Source organism: Bos grunniens, chromosome 20 (assembly GCF_055505025.1).
Source record: "Bos grunniens cultivar Pamir isolate PY7600 chromosome 20, Bosgru_T2T1.0, whole genome shotgun sequence".
NCBI classification, from domain to species: domain Eukaryota; kingdom Metazoa; phylum Chordata; class Mammalia; order Artiodactyla; family Bovidae; genus Bos; species Bos grunniens.
The window spans coordinates 28,324,620-28,337,658 of NC_141184.1; positions in this window are offsets into that span (position 1 = coordinate 28,324,620).

Here is a 13,039-nt window from a genome sequence, read left to right on the forward strand (position 1 = left end):
TTATACAGTTACAGTTTTTTCATTTATCCATTCTCTGCTCAACTGATATTTATATAGTCTAGGAGGGTAATGATAAAACTGGTTAATATGTCTTTGGGCATATGAGTATGTTTAGAGGATAGATACATCTAAAATTGGAAATAAGAGTTAAAAGAGCATTCAGATTTATATTGATAGAAAATCTACTAAATTGTCTGATGAAATGTTTAAGTACACATTCTTTATTGGCCTTTTGAAACTTATCTCATTCTTTGAGACCAAAGTTAATGCAACATCCCACTTAGACCACCTAAGATCTCCTTTACTTCATATAAATTGTGCATTCCACTTGGGAGAATAGCGTTGAAACATGTATAATATCATATATGAAACAAGTCGCCAGTCCAGGTTCGGTGCATGATACTGGATGCTTGGTGCTGGTGCACTGGGACGACCCAGAGAGAAGATATGGGGAGGGAGGAGGGAGGAGGGTTCAGGATGGGGAACACATGTATACCTGTGGCGGATTCATTTTGATATATGGCAAAACCAATACAATATTGTAAAGTTAAAAAATAAAATAAAAATAAAAATAAATTGTTATCTTTAACTTAAAAACAGCGTTGCATGTTAACATTCACAGGCTTTAATTTATTGCTCATGAGGAAGGCAACATAAATTGAAACAAACAGGAACTTTTCAGATATACAGCTTTACCTACACACCAGACTCACTGAAGCACAGCTTGCGGGTTCTTAGTTCCCAGACCAGAAAGTGATGAGACCTAACCACTGGACCACCAGGGAATTCCCTGATTAAATTTCTTAATCACACAGCGTGTTAGTTTCTGACATGCTCTGTAAAAAATAATTTGTAATGCAAACCTAGAGTTCAAACCAAATTCACTCTAAAAGTTATTTCAAATTTTGGCATTTATACTTAAAATAGGCGATTTTACACCAAAATCACACCTTTTTTTCGAGGTAAGTAGCATCAATATTAGTTTTTCATGTTTTTAATCCAGAAAATTATTTAAGACTGATGAATTCAAGGGGTTCTTGTTAAAAGATCTATTACTAAAATAGAAATTTAAAATAAGGCACTCAAAGAATTCTGTACTTTAAGCAACAGGTTTATTAATATGCTATATGAGATATATTTGAAGATATGTTCACATGTATTTCCATTTCAGCTGTTGTTATTTTGAATGTGTCTACTGAAAATATGAAATATGAAAAATGATAGAATTTTAGCTAAATAGTTATGTTTATTATGAATATCTAAAATTTTACTGTCTTTGTCCCATTATATAAAAATATTTTATGAAAAAGAAAAAATGGAGGACTTCTTAAAATATTTTGATCGATTCTATATAATTCCTTTATTGAAGAACTTATATTCACTTTACATTTATAAATGAATCCATAAACACAAATCCTTGTTCTGTGCTTTATGTCTGACATGAATACAGCAAATATTTATACCATATCAGTAAAAGGGAGTGACACAAAAGAATTTTTTAAAAAAAGAAGGTGGAGCTACCTAATTTATAAAGTCAATAATGAATAAATATAAACAAGGCCTCCAGGAACCTTTAGCCAAGTTAAATTTATTTTTTAAATTTTTAGTTGTGCAATGGATATAATTTATGCTTCCTCTGCCAGTGGCTAATAATAATGAGATCCTTCCTTGTGAAGTAAAATCCCGTCATCTATATTAAGCACACATTTATGAACATATTTTACAAATATTCTCTTCAAATTTTTTGGAAGATAAATATGAAATCACTGAGATCATTGCAGAAAGATATACTTTGCAGGGTTTGGTTATGGCTTATAATTTAAAGAGAGCATTTCTCTTTAAACATGTTGTATTAGATCACAATATTTTAACAATATGATTAGTGGCTAGATTCTTACAGAAACGATTTATTTTAAAAATGTTTCAAAAATTGGTAAGAGACTGGAGGAAAGCAGGGTGGAGAAGAGGAAAGAAAATATAAGGTGATGCTTGTGCTGATGAAGCAGGAATCGGGATTATAAAAGTCACTGGTTTGTTCTCTACTGAAGCGAGGGAGCTGGACTTTCACAATTGCTTTCTCAATCCTGAATCAATCAGTTTTGGGGTGGGAGGAATGAAATTCCTGGCACAGTTATCTTTGAGGGCATCTGACTCAATGAGCATCTGGTGCACAGAACCACTAAGGGGATCCTGGATGATCTGGTCAAGAGCACTGATTGTAGTTACTTGAAGGAAATTTCAAATAATTGAAGTAGAAATGATCATGAAAGACATTTCATTTTAATTGTTTAACATTGATAGCAATAAGGTCCATTGGATATCATTTTTAATACTTATAAATTACTGGCATAAAAGATAAAATCATTGGTAAACAATCGAGAAGTAATAAGATGATCTCAATATTGAGTAAGCAGAAGTCATAGGGGGAAAGCCAGTAATAATTCCACAAGTAGAAATTTCTCTCGGGAGGCCTGACCAGCACAGTATCATTGAGAGAAATTAGGGTTTAACATAAACATATATATACTCATATTAGTTGGCTGAGGAATTGATATGAATGGGGCAGAAACTGTATACCAGGCATTTTATAATAATTATCACATCTCCCTTTTAATATGACTTGGTGTTATGCATATATATATATATATATATATATATTATTTTGGATCAACAAACTGTGGGTTTAGGAAAATTACTTTTTTTTCCTAAGTTTACACTGTTCTTGATTGAACTTTGAATTCAAAGAGTGCTAAGATATACACTCTTTTCAATATTTTTTAGCTATTTCCTAAGTCTAATTTTGATTATCAGATCTTTTGGATTATAATTGCAAAGTAAATGAAGTTAATGTAAGCCTCAGAGTAGAAACTTTGCTCTTAGAATTTTAATCATTTCTTTAAATAATGGGGACTAAACTATTGCTAGGTTTTAGAATTTAAATAATAAATATAATTATTGAAACAAAAATTAGAAGTTTACTATTCAATAAGACCCAGCTATGAGAATGGTATGATTTAATAAACTTGTATTCCTAAACACGATAAAGTAGATAAACCAACAGTACATAAACCTGTCTCTATCTTCTATCTTCCACCTGGTCTTAAGAGAAAACAAGGAAATGAAAACAGTGTGCTGTCCTTTCTCATGTGGTTTAATGGTCTTTTATTTTTAAAAAAATTTTGTTTTAAAAACAACAGAATTAGTGACTCATGTAGATAATCTAGAGAAATTTTATCGAAACTAAAGTTTGTTCCAATTAACAAATATATTTCTTTATGTGTCAAGTACTATTTGTATATGTGTGTATGTGTGAGTGTGTGTATATAAATCCTTTAGAGTAAATTCATTGTCTCAGAGAAAACAGTTATCTACATGTAAGCTATGCATATTCAATATATGGAAGGATTATTTAATGCTGCCTTTCAGCAATATTTTGGGCTTCCTTGGTGGCTCAGATGGTAAAGGATCTACCTGCAATGAGAGAGACCTGGGTTTGATCCCTGGGTTGGGAAGATCCCCTGGAAAGGAAATGGCTACCCACTCCATTATTTTTGCCTGGAGAACTCCATGGACAGAGGAGCCTGGTGAGCTATAGCCCATGGGGTCGAAAAGAGTCAGGCATGACTGAGCAACTTTCACTTTCAGCAATATTTTAAAGAAAGTTAAAAAGATTAGGAATATACACACTCATACACCTATATAATTTTTAAAATAAAAAAACTGTGAATCACTATATTATATACCTGAAACATATGTAATATTTTACATCAGGAATATTCCTAGGAATATATACATTCATATACCTTTTTAAATCACCATATTTGTTTCTTTTATTATTTGTCAGAGGTTGATCTTTTGTCCTACTGAAGTATAGCTGATATAAAATATTACATAAGTTTCAGGTATATAATATAGTGATTCACAATTTTTAAAATAAAAATAGAACATGTTTATATCCTATAGTTATTAAAATTACTGAATATATTCCCATTTTTCTTCTATTGTACAATAAATCCTTGTAGCTTATTTAATACATAATAGTTTGTACCACTTAGACTCTTTACCCCTGTATTGCCCCTTTCCACTTCCCTCTCTGTACTGGTAACCACTAATTTGTTCTCTATGTCTGTGAGTCTGTTTCTTTTCGTTATTTTTGATACATTGTTGAATTTTTTAGATTCCACATATAAGTGATAACATACAATATTTGTCTTTCTCTGACTTATTTCACTTAGCATAATACCAGCCAACCCCATTAATGTTTTTGCAAATGGCAAAATTTCATTCTTTTGTGGCTGAGTAGTATTCCATTGTCGGAGAAGGCAATGGCACCCCACTCCAGTATTCTTGCTTGGAAAATCCCATGGACGGAGGAGCCTGGTAGGCTGCAGTCCCCATGGTCGCTAAGAGTCGGACACAACTGAGCAACTTCACTTTCACCTTTCACTTTCATGCATTGGAGAAGGAAATGGCAACCCACTCCGATGTTCTTGCCTGGAGAATCCCAGGGATGGTGGAGCCTGGCGGGCTGCCATCTATGAGGTCACACAGGGTCGGACACGACTGAAGCGACTCAGCAGCAGTATCGCAGCAGTATTCCATTGTATATATACCACATCTTCTTTATCCATTTATCTGTTGATGGAGAAGTATCGATAACCTCAGATATGCAGTTGACACCACGCTTATGGCAGAAAGTGAAGAGGAACTAAAATGCCTCTTGAGGAAAGTGAAAGACGAGAGTGAAAAAGTTGGCTTAAAGCTCAACATTCAGAAAACGAAGATCATGGCATCCGGTCCCATCACTTCATGGGAAATAGATGGGGAAACAGTGGAAACAGTGTCAGACTTTATTTTTTGGGGCTCCAAAATCACTGCAGATGGTGGCTGCAGCCATGAAATTAAAAGAGCTTAATCCTTGGAAGAAAAGTTATGACCAACCTAGATAGCATATTGAAAAGCAGAGACGTTACTTTGCCAACAAAGGTCCATCTAGTCAAGGGTATGGTTTTTCCAGTGGTCATGTATGGATGTGAGAGTTGGACTGTGAAGAAAGCTGAGCGCTGAAGAATTGATGCTTTTGAACTGTGGTGTTGGAGAAGACTCTTAAGAGTCCCTTGGACCACAAGGAGATCCAACCAGTCCATTCTAAAGGAGATTAGGCCTGGGTGTTCTTTGGAAAGAATGATGCTGAAGCTGAAACTCCAGTACTTTGGCCACCTCATGCGAAGAGTTGACTTATTGGAGAAGAGTCTGATGCTGGGAGGGATTAGGGGCAGGAGGAAAAGGGGACGATAGAGGATGAGATGGTTGGATGGCATCACCGACTCAATGGTCATGAGTTTTAGTGAACCCCGGGAGATGGTGATGGACAGGGAGGCCTGGCATGCTGCGATTCATGGGGTCGCAAAGAGTCGGACACGACTGAGTGACTGAACTGAACTGGAGACTTATGTTGCTTATACACCTTGGCACTTATAAATAATGCTACTGTGAACATTACCATGCATGTATCTTTCTGCATTAGTGTTTTCATTTTTGTTTTTAAAACCCAGCAGTGGAATTGCTGTACTGTAGGATCTACTTTTAGATTTTTGAGTAATCTTCATATTATTTCTATAGTGATTGCACCAATTTACATTCCCATGAACAACCTAGGAAAGTTTCTCTTCCTCCACATCCTCACAAACATTTGTTATTTGTGTTCTTTTTGATGATATTCATTCTGGCAGATGTGAGGTGATATCTCAGTGTGGTTTTGATTTGCATTTCCCTGATGATTAACAGTGTTGCACATCTTTCCATGTGCCTGTTGGCCACTGGCATGTCCTGTTTGGAAAAATGTCTATGCAGGTCTTCTGTCCATTTTTCAATTGGGTTTGCTTTTTGGATGTTGTATGAGCTGTTTATGTATTTTGGATGTTCAATGAGTATTTTCCTTCTTAGCTTCTAGTGGTGATTGTCCGTTGTTGGTATTCATTGCTTTTATAGAATGTATCATTTGAATCTCTACCTTCATCTTCATATGACATTCCCATGTGTGTTTTTGTCTTCACATGACCATCTTCTTACACAGATACTAATCAGATTGGATTAAGAGCCCATCATATTCCAGTATGACCTAATCTTAATTTAGTAGCCTCAGCAACAACCCTGTTTCCAAACAAGATCACATCCTGAAGTACTGGGCATTAATAACATGTTTTTTGAGAGAGACCCCATTCAACCTATTACATAAAAGAGATGTGGAGAAAGGGCATAGGAGCAGTAAATCACAGTCTCTCCTGTGGTCTTCATAAGACCCAAGGAGACATGCAGTTAGTGCCTATGCTTCTTCTTTTTCATTTTCTTTTGTAAAAGCAGGTTTCACAATTTGAAGGAGTAGGAGAAATATGGTTGGTAATAAACCAGGCTAAATAATCAACTCTTCTTTAAATATGATGTGATATTTAGTCCATTATATAGTAATAAAATGATAAATGTATTATATTTATTGAAATTGGGATTCCAGAAGAAACATTTCTCACACTCTATTTATTCTGATATGCTCCATATTAAAAACCAATATGTACTTATTAATTATAAGTTATAAATTCTCAAGGGGTAATAGATTATCCAATTAGGAATCATTCTGCCTTAGATTCGTAGAGATAATTAAGACAGTCTAACACATAAATATAAAATGATTAATCACCACAACTTTTCTTATGAACCTAATAATTAATTTATTTTCAAATGCCCAGTTTGGGAGACAATTGTTTTACTTTTGTTCTACTGAGAAAGTTCTACTAAGATTTCTTTTTTAAGATGATATTTTAAAGTTTGATCTGAAAAGCTTTAAAAAAAAGAAAAGCCAGTTGTGCCTTGTCAAATATTAAGAAGAAAAGATGAGAAGTGATTCATTTTAAGGCAATAACACTAGTGACAATGATCTGTGAAGGGTTTTATTTTTATAATAGAACTAATTCAAGAAGTAACTATGGAAAAGTTGAAACCCTTGAGCTTGTGAAGCAGACTGCTGTAATTATCTCAGCTTTTTTCTTCTTTCACAGAAATGAAATCACTTCAAACAAAACTATTTTAAAAAGAGACGAAGCCCCCCACCCCCATATAAAATCCTTAAGCCCAGGAAAAGTCAGTTACTTTAATGAATATAAAGCAAAGTCAAATGAAATGAAATGAATGACACTGAGTAGTACAAACATGATTTCCATTTTCTGCCTTCCTTTTAGGAAAATGCCTTTATGCTTCATTTTTTTTTAATTATAATATAAAAATAAAAAGTTTTTGCAATGGTAACTGCCACTGCCAGTAAGCAGATTTTTGTTCTCACATAAGAAAGTTTTTTCTCCTTGTTCGATAGGGAAAACTTTCTTATTTCATTAATGTAATGAAATACAATGCTTATTTCCAACATTTTGCTTGTAATCATTCAAAAGTTAACTTTTGAGAGTAATTGAGATAGTCTTTGAATGACTATCTAATACAAATGACATTTGTATTAGAATGACATTCTCATACAATTACCAATAATTCTTCAAAAATAGTTATTTACTTGGCAACTTGCTTAAAGCAGTAAAACCCTTTGCTACAAGTAGAGCAAATAATATGGAGTTCAAACAGAATGATAATTGACAACTATATTTTTACTAGGCTTTATTGAGTTATAATGTGCACACAGCAAAATTCAGTTTTTAATGTAGAGTTTATTGTTTTGAAATTGTATGCAATTATGTAACTATCACCATAGTCAGGATATACAAAAAGTCCATTACCTGTCAAAATCCTTTTGGTGTGCTAAGTTGCTTCAGTTGTGTCCAACTCTTTGTGACCCTATGGACTGTAGCCTGCCAGGATGCTCTGTCCACAGAATTCTCCAGGCAAGAATACTGGAGTGGGTTGTTATTTCCTCCTCTAGGAAATCTTCCTGACCCAGGGATTGAATCAGTCTTCTGCGCGCTCCCTGGAAAGCTCAAAATCCCATCACACGACCATTTTGCAGTTATTCCTCCTGTGTTATCCAGCTACATGCCACCACTGAGCTTTCTATCCATATACATTTACCTTTTCTAGAGTGCTTTTTATATAAATGAGATTATGCAGAATGAACCTTTTTGTGTAAGGATTCTCTCACCTGAGATTCAACCATGCTATTATACATTCTCTGTGATTCATTTATTTTTCTTGTCCAGTAGTCTTCAATTGTAGGGTTATACCACAGTTTATCCATTTAGCAGATGAAAGACATTTGAACTATATCTAGTTTTTCATCATTAGGGAAAAAGTTACTAATAAATATTCATATAATTTTTTTGTGAACATAGTTTTCGATTCTTTAGGAAGATACATGTGAATGGTATAGCTGCATAATATAAACATATGTTTAGCTCTATGAGAAATTATCAATCTGTTTTACAAAGTGGGTATGATTGTCATACCAGGAAGGGTATGATTGTCAAAGTTGGTACATATTTTGTAGGAGAATTTATAATTGCTAATTTTTTTTTTTTTTTGGTCAGGGTACTAGGTATATAAGATAAACTCTTTTAATAGAAAAGGTATTAAGAACAAATTAATCTAAATGGAGCTATTTAATTGAGCATAACGGATAATATTTGGAATGATGTGTTCTTCTGAAAAGTACAGTTAGTCCTCTCTAGAATAAATTAATATATATTCTCAATATTCTTAGTAAAATAGCAATTCAAGACAATTTATCATTATATAAATTGACAATTTTATTGTTAGGGTACATCAGAACATCTAGGATGGTGGATCTCAATAGCTATCTAAATGTACCCATTTTCATTTCAGAAATAGGACATCTACAAAACACAATTTTTTTTTCTTCTTGAAGTGAGAAAATTTACTGAGAATCCAATATTTTCTGAATTAAATTTCCATAAGAAATTTAAATGGAGTTAAATTGAAAGGTTAACACATTTCTTTGGAAGTGTAACATAAAGATCAAGGAATATGTGCTCAGTTGCATCCTAAAGTCTATGCGGTCCCATGGCTCCTCTGCCCATGGAATTTTCCAGGCAAGAATATTGGAGTGGGTTGCCATTTCCTACTCCAGAGGATCTTCCCGGCCCAGGGATCAAATCCTTGTCTCTTGAGTCTCCTGCACTGGCAGGCAGATTCTTTACCACTAGTGCCACCTGGGAAGCCCATTGATCACAGAGTCGTTTTAGTCATATAGTTGTAGAGTTTACATTACAAGGAAAATTATTGCAAAATTGAAGCTTAAATGTTGAGTATCTCTCTCTTAAAAAACAAACAAGCAAAAATCTCCCCAGAAATGAAGGTAAATAAAAACTATGTGATCTGCAGGTATGTTTCAAATATCAGCAACACTTCTGAAGATGATTGTCAAATTCTAATTTTTTAGCTAAGCTTTATCATCTTAATCTCACCAGTGATAGAGATTCTGATCGTATGATTTTATCCATTTAGCAGATAATCCATGAATGTACCACTCATAGAGGAAGCATCAGCAATTAACAATTGGCAAGCTATTTTCTCAAGATTCTTCTAGGAATTCAGGAATCTGGCATATTGTAAACTCCTCACCAAAACGTGACAATTTCATTTAACTAATGTTTAGATTTTGATTACTTGCCTCCCAAGTTATTTAATTAAAAGAAAATTAAAAACATAAATAGAGCACCATATTGGGGAAACATACTTGACAATAGAGCTTCAACCAGACTCATAGTTGTGCTTCTTGGAATTCCTTGCTATATGAAAGTTTTCACTAAAACCATGTGGGTTTTTCTGAGAAAAATAAAATAAGAATGGCAATAATAATAATAGAGCTTGGTCAGCTTTTAGGGGTAACTTGAATTAATGGTTTCTTTAGTTAATTTCCACATAACTGATGAAAAAAGTTCACTTTATATTAAAATGCATTTAAATTTGAAAAATTAATCAGTTGATTTGTTAATTATTTAGCATGCTTTTATAGACATTTCAAAATATATTTATTACTGAAGATAATTTTTTAAAATTTGTTATTTTATTCATACCTTTTCTGTGCAGAGGGATGCACAGAAATGGGTTTTATCACTATACTTTTTAATTTCTTTGTATATAGCATGATCAAATAGATAAAACTATAATAGCATTGTATTGAAATCATAAGAAAAAGGTTTTCTTGAAAGTTACTGAATAGATAGCTCATGCAAAAATATTCAATGAAAAACTGTTTAAATTTACATATTTTTATCCTCTAAGTATCTTCTTCTTAATGAAGGAGATTGTGGCTGTCATTTCAATGCTCTAGAGAGGCTTCAGTTTACCAGAGTTATGGTGGCATATTTTTTATGTTTTAAGACTAAATTTAATGTGCCAGAATATAACAAGGGCACAAAGATAAGAAATGCTGATAGCTGTCAAACTCAACTAAGTTAATTAGGATGAACTGACATGCACAAAGCTAATTGTGTCAGATAAAATATCACACTTTAATTATGTGTTTAAGATATGTGATGCTAACTTCAACCCAATCATTTATTATTGCAAAAGTTCTAGCTACTTTCATATGCGAAATTTGAATTTGTTTGTTCTTCGATGACTTGAAAAGAGGTATAAAATTCAAAAATCTTATTTTGATACATGACTACAGGTTTATGCTCCTGCTCATAAATTAGGTAAACTAACAAAACAGGAGAGACGTATAAACTCTCGGAAAAAAACCCTCACCCCAACATTTACCTTAGAGTGGAAACAATTGGAGAATGGATTGCTGTCATTGAAGGTAAATTAGAAATAATTAATATCCAAAAATTAAACACCAGTTTGCCTTCGATAGGTACTTAATAAAATTGTTTTGAATACAATTTTTATTCTTATTAAATCTAAACTGGAATATGTTTAGTTTAGCCATATATTGAATTCAAAGTTAATCATAAAGCAAGTATCCACTTCATCTAAAACTTAACCGTCAGAGATACAGTCCCACAGAAGAAAAAAACTTCTTAATAAGCAACAATGACTGAGGTTACTGTGATTTATGTTTTACTGATATGGCTAATAAGATGCAGAAATGGCAAAGGTCTTAAAAGAGAAATTGAAGTTGCAATTAATATGTTTTAATCCTTTTATCAAAATTCCAAGGTGACCTAGTGGTAAAGAATCTGCCTGCCAATGCTGGAGATGCAGGAGATGCGGGTTCAATCCCTGGGTTTGGGAAGATCCCCTGGAGGAGGAAATGGCAACCCACTCAAGTATTCTTGCCTGGAGAAACCCATGAACAGAGGAGCCTGGTGGACTAAAGTCAATGGGGTCGCAAACAGTCAGACATGGCTGAGGGACAGAGCTCATACATACAACCCTTTTATCTTGTAGTTACAGAATTTGTGGTTAAAGAGGTTAAATTAGTGACCAGAATTGAAAGAGACATGTGTACCCCAATGTTCATCGCAGCACTGTTTATAATAGCCAGGACATGGAAGCAACCTAGATGTCTATCAGCAGATGAATGGATAAGAAAGCCGTGGTACATATACACAATGGAGTATTACTCAGCCATTAAAAAGAATACATTTGAATTAGTTCTAATGAGGTGGATGAAACTGGAGCCTATTATACAGAGTGAAGTAAGCCAGAAAGAAAAACACAAGTACAGTATACTAACGCATATATATGGAATTTAGAAAGATGATAACAATAACCCTGTGTACGAGACAGCAAAAGAGACACTGATGTATAGAACAGTCTTTTGGACTTTGTGGGAGAGGGAGAGGGTGGGATGACTTGGGAGAATGGCATTGAAACATGTAAAATATCATATATGAAACGAGTTGCCAGTCCAGGTTCAATGCATGATACTGGATGCTTGGGGCTAGTGCACTGGGACGACCCAGAGGGATGGTATGGGGAGGGAGGAGGGAGAAGGGTTCAGGATGGGGAACACATGTATACCTGTGGCGGATTCATTTTGATATATGGCAAAACCAATACAATATTGTAAAGTCAAAAAATAAAATAAAATTAAAAAAATAAATAGACAACAGCAAATAAATAAATAAAACAAAGGAAAACGGAAAAAAAAAAAAATAGTGACCTGGGATTGCATGATTATTGGACTGTAGAAGGAGGAACATATTCCTGAGTTAGATCTGAGCCAGAAACCTGCTCTGCCATCTGTTAGCTATATGTCATAGAACAAGTTCCTTAGACCATATATTTTACCCTAAAAATGTTTTTTATTTTTTTTTCAAGTGTAAGCCTAGTCTTTATTATTAATGATGCTTGGACAACAGGGAGAGATCGAGACTTTCCCAGGAAAACTGGGAATTAATTATCTCAGCTTCGTTTTCTTCATCTGGTACATCCATTGGTTTACCTAATATATTTTTTTAAGAGGCTACTTCTAGAAGTTGTACCTACTGAAGAGTTTGTGCCTTCCATGGCAGGTATTAAGGGGCTTGGGGAATGTCAAGATTTGCCAAGGAAATTTATGGGTGTGGCTCTCAATCATGTGGATCATGGGTGTTAGGCATTAGTTGTCTCCATACAGGGGAAAGAGCTGATGTCCTAGAATGTTAATTTTACTTAGAAGTATTTTGTAGCCAGGTATTCATGACAGAAAATGTAAACATGTGTATGTAAGAGTGTGGTAAGAGATGATTTAGAATATTCAAGTTTTTGTTTTATATGTCAAGATGAAAAATGGACTATTTACCTATGGGTCTACAGGACAATTATGAAAGAGAAAATCCTTGGTGCCAGCTAGCCAGTCTGAAAACTTACACAGATTGCTTTCAGTGAGGTACATAACTCGCTGCCTTCTCTGCCAGTAGCATAGATACACAGAGGATCATGATTAGAATATCATGAACCTGAACAAACTGAATAATCTGAAAAATCTGACACATTACAATAACTGTGCCCTTTAGGAAACTGTATCAGAGATGGCAGAGAAGCAGCTAGAGTAATTAAGAAAGCCTGATCCTTTCAAGTACACACACTTATGTCCTGCTAATGGTGGCTCAGCTGAATTGGTTCTGCCCCTCATTGTGAACTTAGAGGAAGA